Below are 7610 nucleotides of genomic sequence, written 5' to 3' on the forward strand. Positions count from 1 at the left end.
AAAAATATGGAACACTTCACGAATTTGCGTGTTGTCCTAGCACAAGGTCCATGCTAATCTTCTCTGCATCGTTTCAATTGTATTATATGTGCGGCCAAAGGAGGAGCACTGGACCTTTTCTGTTTTTTTTTTTTTTTTTTTTAATTATAGATTATCTCAAGACACATGTTCTGAGAAACACCTCTTGGGAAGCAATGTCCTAATTTATTTCAGATTAAATTCTCCTCTAGCAATTTCAGTGTGAAATTTCCAGATAAAAGAAAATTGCCAGAGAAGTGAAAGATTCATCAAACCAATGTTTTGGTGACATGCAAGGAAATCCAAGTGTTCTTTTGATTCACTTATTTAAATTGTTCGTGTGGGTAGATCCACATTTGAAAGGCACAGTGACCCCATGTTTAGATTATTTTTCTCTCAGGCAACTACACTAAATTAGCTTTGCACCCCAACAATTAGGCCTTGCCTAAATGGTGCCACCACCTTGGAACCTGATGTCAATGTGGCTGTCAGTCTAAGCATGGCTATGCTATGAGAATAAGAAGAATAAATACAGTTCCTAATTTCCAAGTCAAAGACAGTGTGAATTGATATTACACAGTAAAATGCAATGAGATTAAATCAATAACATCTGCAATAAGGCATAATGAAGGTAAAATTATATCTCTGGCTTCCTGAACAGCTGTGAATCTATTTTTAATGATCCTCATTTTTGGCAGTCAGCTAACAACTTCTAAAATGTCCTAGAAATTGGATTGTTAAGCAGATGAGCACTGCAGTGGCTCAGAATGTCATTAATTTCAGCTGCCTTATCCATCTGCATGGGCGCAATGGAGGCATCGTGAATTCAGCCCCCACCCACCCCACTGAGCACCCCACTAATCGGGCTTGGGTGGCCCCAGTGAATGCCTGGAAATAGTAAGGCAGGAGAGCTGGGGGGAGAGGGGCTCCTGGAAGGATCACGGGCTGTTGAAATATGGAGAAAAAGGAAAAGTCCTTGCTTCTGTAATACAATTGTAGTACATAATTGACTTTCAAGCCTACATTGTGCTATTGGAACCTTATAACCGCCACAGGAACAAGATATTCTAATGGTTCCCTGTTTACCAATGGGGCACTTGGCTTCCATGAGATTACTCTGCCCAGGACTTGGTCAAGATCATGCCACCAGCAAATGCAGGAGCCAGCACTCACTCATTCCAAAGCCAGGACCCTTTCCAAGTCCTCTGCTTGTTGGAATAGCAGCCGTGGGAAAGACACCATGAAAATTTTGAAATTCGGGAAATGTGAACATTTGGGATTATCCATGTTTTTCTTAGCTGCCTGGCACCTTAGTATTTTACTGCAGCTTTTGCCAGAAGCCATGTCTGGGGAACAGTTGATCGCTTTGGCTGATTGTTTTGAGCTCACTTTCCTTCTCCTGCTGGCAGGGGCAGGGAAGTGGGGAGGTGGGGGTGGGTGGTGGGGGTGGCACCCCACGCTTTGCACACAACTGTATTTCCTCCACCCTACCAGCAGATCTCAGATTCCCAGGTAAGGTTTACTAGCTACAAGGCTCAGGAGGCCCCAGGCTAAACTGTGTTCCAGAAGATTAAAGCTAAGAGTAGAAATCCACTGCTCAGATCCCCTCTTTGCCTGGGTGAGAGGTGACAGGAGGATGGATTCCTGACTCTCTTCCCTGCCCTGGGAAGCCTACAACATTGAGAGAGAAGATTTTTGTGCCGACGATGAGGCTGCAGCTAAGTTAAGCCATTAGTTTATGGGACTGACCTCACTGCCTAGCTTGCTTGCAGCAGTTGGGGCTATCCTTTGCTCCCTGAGATATCGGACAATCAAGAAGCTTATGGTGCAGGGGTGGGGGCTGTGCTGTGGCATGGTTTTAGGCTGCAGAGAAGAGCTTGGCTCCAGGAGAGACATCTATGACACAGAGGGTTATTCGGTATAAAAGTATAAAATGAGTACCTCTGTTAAGCGAGGGGATTATCTCTATGAAGCCAGGGAACACTGTCCAATGGCCGACATGATGGTCAGGAAAGCTGTGAGGAGAGAAGCAAACAGTGGAGGGAAGGGAGATTTTGTAATGATGAAACATCATACACCACTGATGATTAAAACAATGCCTGGCGTGCTAGAAAACACTTGCTCTCAAAAATAGTGGGGAGATGGGAGGGATCACGGTTCATGTGAAGGTGGGAAAATGATGTTCAGAGGAGAAGGCAGGGGAGGTCTAGGGAAAATGGAAGAGCTGGCACCCCTAGACCGATGGGGCTGGGCTGGGCCAACACCACGGGCCAGGAGGCAGTGCACTGAATGACAGGGACAGAGGGGCTGTTCTGTGCCAGGACCTGCTTGACATGCCAGGGGAACAGTGTACATCCCATGCAAAGGGGATTGACACATCTCATCTCCCAGCAAGCCTCTCCCATTAGGCTCTCCCACATAGATTAGTGGACAAGGTGGCTATTTTGTTGTGGTTTAAAAGAAGCTCTCAAACACGAGCACCTAACTTGCTTAAGAAACACACACATTGTCTTTAAATCCTTAGCTGGGGGTCACGGTCTTTCAGTGCACAGAGACCGAGTTATCAGTTATGCAAACCTCATGCCTTCACTGTCATTGATGCGGGTCAATGTAAGGTTGGCGAGACTTCCCCTTGTGTGTCGACTTCTGTCGTTGGCTCACTGTGCTCAGATATACTCTGAGGCCAGACTCAGGTTCACAGGAAATAGTACTGTGTTCCATTAGTGATGTCTGCCCTGGATGAGAGCGAAAGGAAGGAAGCTCCTGTATCTCCACCCTCCTACTGCATCCCAGAAGGTGTTCTCACTTTACGTGAAGCTGGTTGAAGGGTCGAGATTCAAAGGAACCTCAGACTCACAAGTGAGGGAGATGAATGGATGGAGGAGAGCTTTCCTGCCAATCTCAGAACACACTAACAGTTCAGGCTTTGGAAGCATCAGGAGTCAAATTCACCGCTAATAAGTTTATTTGGAAGGATAGAATCTCTGAAGAATTGTTGAGTAGACGCTGGAGGGCCAAACTAAGTCGTCCAGTCAACCTGATTAAAGTTAAGGGGCAGGGAATTGAGATGACTACTCACCAGCTGGCTGGATGTTCTTTTGTTTCTCATCCTGAACAATGAGGGGAAAGCAGTTCCAAAGAGAGAAGGACAATGGAGATCTGTATGTACACACATACACACACACACACACATATATATATATACACACACACAAATCAAACACATCACATTTGCATACATACACATGCATCATGTATACCTCATCTGTGTGGTATGCCGAGGAGAACTTAGAGAATCAAGTTCCAGAAGCCATGTTTCCTTGCAGGCCTCAGTTGAGTAGTTGGTATCTTCACTAACTGAAGGAATAGAACCAAAGGCAGTGGACCAACACCCGAGATGAGAGGGTGGCCTCCTGTCGGTCAGATACCCAGAAACCCACCGCATGATAAGTCGTGACTCAGCTGGGAGGGGAAGTCACAGGGCTGGGAAGACACTTGACTTTGGGGCTCTGCAGATCCAAACCTTGGCTGTTGGTGGTGCCTGGAAGCTTCCCTGTGAGTTTCACTTCATTCTGCGAGGACCTACCTGCAGGGCTTGAGTAAATTAAAAAGCAGAGCTTAACAGTATTTTAAACAGGAAGTATCATGTTTCCGAAGTAACTCGACCTGTTAATATTGTTCTCCAAATGATAGCTTCTTTTTTTTTTTTTTAATTTTTTTTTTCAACGTTTATTTATTTTTGGGACAGAGAGAGACAGAGCATGAATGGGGGAGGGGCAGAGAGAGAGGGAGACACAGAATCGGAAACAGGCTCCAGGCTCTGAGCCATCAGCCCAGAGCCTGACGCGGGGCTCAAACTCACAGACCGCGAGATCGTGACCTGGCTGAAGTCGGATGCTTAACCGACTGCGCCACCCAGGCGCCCCAATGATAGCTTCTTAATAAGCTTCATTTCACTGGTAGCATATTGTCATGCTAATAAACAATGGGATTTGTTTTTAAAAAGAAAAGCCACCCCGAATGTCTGCATGGCTAATTTTCCTGATGTGTTAACATCACACATTTGGTGTAGAATTGCTAAGGACTGAATTGCTAAAGCCAAGGCTCCTGGTGGCACAAAAGGCATGAAGAGAGAGGCTGCAGGTTTAGGAAGAAGGTGCTCAGCATTGAGGGCTGGGAGTTAATAGGATCAGGGGGTCCCCTCTCCTTCTGGACATGGGAACAGACATCAAGCAATCGCACTGATCTATAGCAGAAGTTACCAATAGCCCCGGCAGGAAACAGAACTTCAGAATCCTTCTCCAGACGCATTCCCTACAACCTGGTAGTTGACACAAACACAATGAAGCCTATTTGCATTTAGGGGGCTTATCTGCCTACTACATCGGGTAGTTTATTATGCACTCTTCAAAGAATGGCAGGAAGTGTCCTCAGATGCTGCTTTTGCTATTTGCTAGCTATTGAGATGGGAAACCATCCTCCCTAAGTAATTAAATGACAGTGGCTTATTAAATATTTTGAGTCCTTTGCACTTCTTCCTAGATACCATCCGAAGTGGTGCAATGTTGGGATTCTAAACTTGGGGTCTATGAACCCCCAAGTGGCCCATAATATAATTTGAGGGTCGATGATCTCGAATGTGAAAAAAATACAGGTATTTCTTTTTTCACTACTGTCTAACTGAAATTCAGCATGTCATTCAATTATGAGTGTGAGCAACAAACTGGCATTAGTATCTGTGATCTTCTCATCGACAGAAATCACAGATTTCCCCGCCCACTGAGGTTGTTGCAGGGATCGTGTGATATCACGTGCGTTCACCACAACTTTGAAATGACAATAGTTGTCAGACCTGCTGCCAGTAACTATTCTTTAGTGTGCCATTCTAGAAGCACATGCATTACTAGTTCATAAATCTGTGTTTTGAAGAATATTTTGATCACTTCATTTTGATATAATTTATGGTTTTCTTTGTTGTTTCATATATGATATTTTATACCCTGAAAACACGATTCCAGAAGAGGGTCTATGAACAGAAAGGACCCTCCCTTCAGATGAGGAGGCCAGGGTTCCTGTCCTTGTTAAACATCCTTGTCAAGTCCCCTCCTCCTCTTTTCTTTTTGCCTTTTTTTCTCAATTTAAAAAATTGAGATAAAAGTCACATAACATAAAAGTCACTCTATTCAAGTGTACAATTCAGTGGATTTTTAAAAAATATTTTTATTTATTTATTTATTTATTTATTTATTTATTTATTTAGAATCCCAAGCAGGCTCTGCACTGTCAGTGGGGAGCCCGATGTGGGGCTTGAATAAACCTGAGCCAAAACCAAGATTCAGATGCTTAACTGAGTGAGCCACCGAGGTGCCCCACAATTCAGTGGATTTTTAACATATTAACAAGGTTATGCGACCACTACCACTATATAATTCCAGAACATTTACATCACCCCAAACAGCAGCCCCATCTCTGTTAGTGGTCAACCTCTGTGTTCTCTCCCTCCAGCCGCTGGCAATCACCAATCTGCTTTCTGTCTCTACGGATTTTTCTAGTCTGGTCATTGCTTAGAGATTGAGCCATAAAATATGAGGCCTTTTATGTCTGCTTTATTTTGCCTAGCAGGATGTTGGGGGAGTTCATTGTGCTGTGGCACATGTCAGGGCCTCATTCCTTTCTGTGACTGAATAATATTCCATTGTATGGATGTACCACACACTGTTTATCCATTGGGCTACGTTCTTTATCAGTCTTCACATCTACACTTTCAAAATGAAGAGCTGAGGGCAGATCATGGCTAAAGATTCTTCCAGCTTCCAAACCTTGACTCTGTCTACCTCCACGTAGCCTCTGCTGTGTTGTTTTGCATGAAGCTCTGTTAGATTGGCTCCAGGTCTCCTGTCCTCAGACATTGGCCTATCAAATTCCTGAGAGCACATTTTTAAGTTCCATCTGTTCACATCCACCAAAAAAAAAAAAATCATTTCAATTGGTCTGGGAATCTTCCTGAAATTAAGGCTTGTTGGTAGATAATCCCAAATGGACGACTACTCTCTCTCCTTCAACTATGTGTGCAACACCGTGGCAATTGACAAACTGTAATGGGCTGGGCCCATGAGTGGGGGACTAAATGCTCTGAAGCACAATCAACAGAAAACTCCTTCGAAAAAATCCATGGCATGTTGTACGCCCTAGGGAACAATTCAAGGTCTTATCCTAAGGGTCTCACTCTGCCACTCTCAATGCTTAATTCTGGAAAAAAGAAATTTCACCTGTCACTTGAAAATTTCAGCAGATGTCTGCAGCTTATTTCCACAAGCCTGTAAAGGATCAGAAAGATAAAGGAGGGAAGGGCTCATGGAGATAAGGGACTAGCAATAAATCCTCAAATTGTGTAAGTATAGAGTACTGTTAACAGAGTTTATTTGAGGATCTGAGACACCTTCCTAACTCATTGACTTTCAGAAATAACACAAAGGCTTCTCATGCAGCACAACAAATACAACAAATACATATTTAATGTGAGAAAAGATTATAAATTACATATTATTCAATTTTGTGCTACCTCCCATCCCCCACATGCATAATAGAAAAGGAACCGGCTATGTTTTATCCCCCTACCTTTCTTGACATCAGCCAAGCCCTGTTTTGCTTTCAGCCTGCCTTTGTTACATAACCACACTCTCAATCCATTCTTTCATTTCCTTCCAAGTGCTTTCCATCACGCCCGTGGTGTCTGAACCTCATTACACCTACTGGCGCGTGATGCTGAAGCATTTACTGTTCTCAGCCCAGCACATTCTTTGCTTGCAAATGCTTTAGATTCTTTTCCTTCAGAGATAAACCAAGAAATCTGCAAATTCATACCTAATCTGTCATAGCCCTGTCACCCAATTCAATCCTCTCCAAACAAAATCCTTTTGGTGAGAGGAAGACAATACCCCGGTTTCATAAATAATTTTTTCCACCAACCTTAATCTGCTGTCTATGAATATTAATGAGTCTCATCGATTCATGTCTCCATTTTATGTCCAATATTAGACACCTTCCCAGAAAGCTAGCTGTCAAGGTTGCAAAGGACCCTATTTCACTTTCACGTTAAATTAGCAAAATAAAAAAGGCCAACTTCTTTGGCTTGTGGATTTCAAGAGGTACCCCCTCTTTATCCCTGCACTCGAATTGCTTTTACATCGTTCCCAAATTATAGGTCGGTCCTGGCAGGAAGGAGAGCTGGGTTGTGTCACTTCTTTTTCGTCTATTCCAAGCAAGAGTTGACCTGCTACCATGGACACATTTCAGAGACGCAGTAAATGTGTCTCTTTTACCAATCTCAGTTCCTTTGCTTGCTTGTTCTTTTTTCTTTTCTTTTTTTTTAATGACTTCCTTGTTGGGTCTAGGTCTGAATTTTTGTGACATTCTGCTTCCTGTGGCTATTGTTGCTTTAAAAAATTTTTTTTTATGTTTTATTTATTTTTGAGAGAAAGAGAGAGAGAGCACGAGAGGGACAGAGAGAGAGGGAGACACAGAATCTGAAGACAGGCTCCAAGCTAGCTGTCAGCACGGAGCCCAACGCGGGGCTCAAACTCACAATCCGG

General features: G+C 43.6%; 1 non-coding gene across 1 annotated transcript; it reads right to left on the reverse strand.

Annotated features, from left to right (window-relative positions):
- LOC121029055 (U6 spliceosomal RNA) lies at positions 1–109 on the reverse strand. The gene has a single exon (XR_005789562.1). It is a non-coding gene; the product is annotated as a U6 spliceosomal RNA (small nuclear RNA).
- Between the last annotated feature and the right edge of the window lie 7501 nt (positions 110–7610).

The sequence above is a fragment of the Herpailurus yagouaroundi genome, unplaced genomic scaffold, assembly GCF_014898765.1.
Source record: "Herpailurus yagouaroundi ecotype Mexico unplaced genomic scaffold, PumYag 100, whole genome shotgun sequence".
Taxonomy (NCBI): Eukaryota; Metazoa; Chordata; class Mammalia; order Carnivora; family Felidae; genus Herpailurus; species Herpailurus yagouaroundi.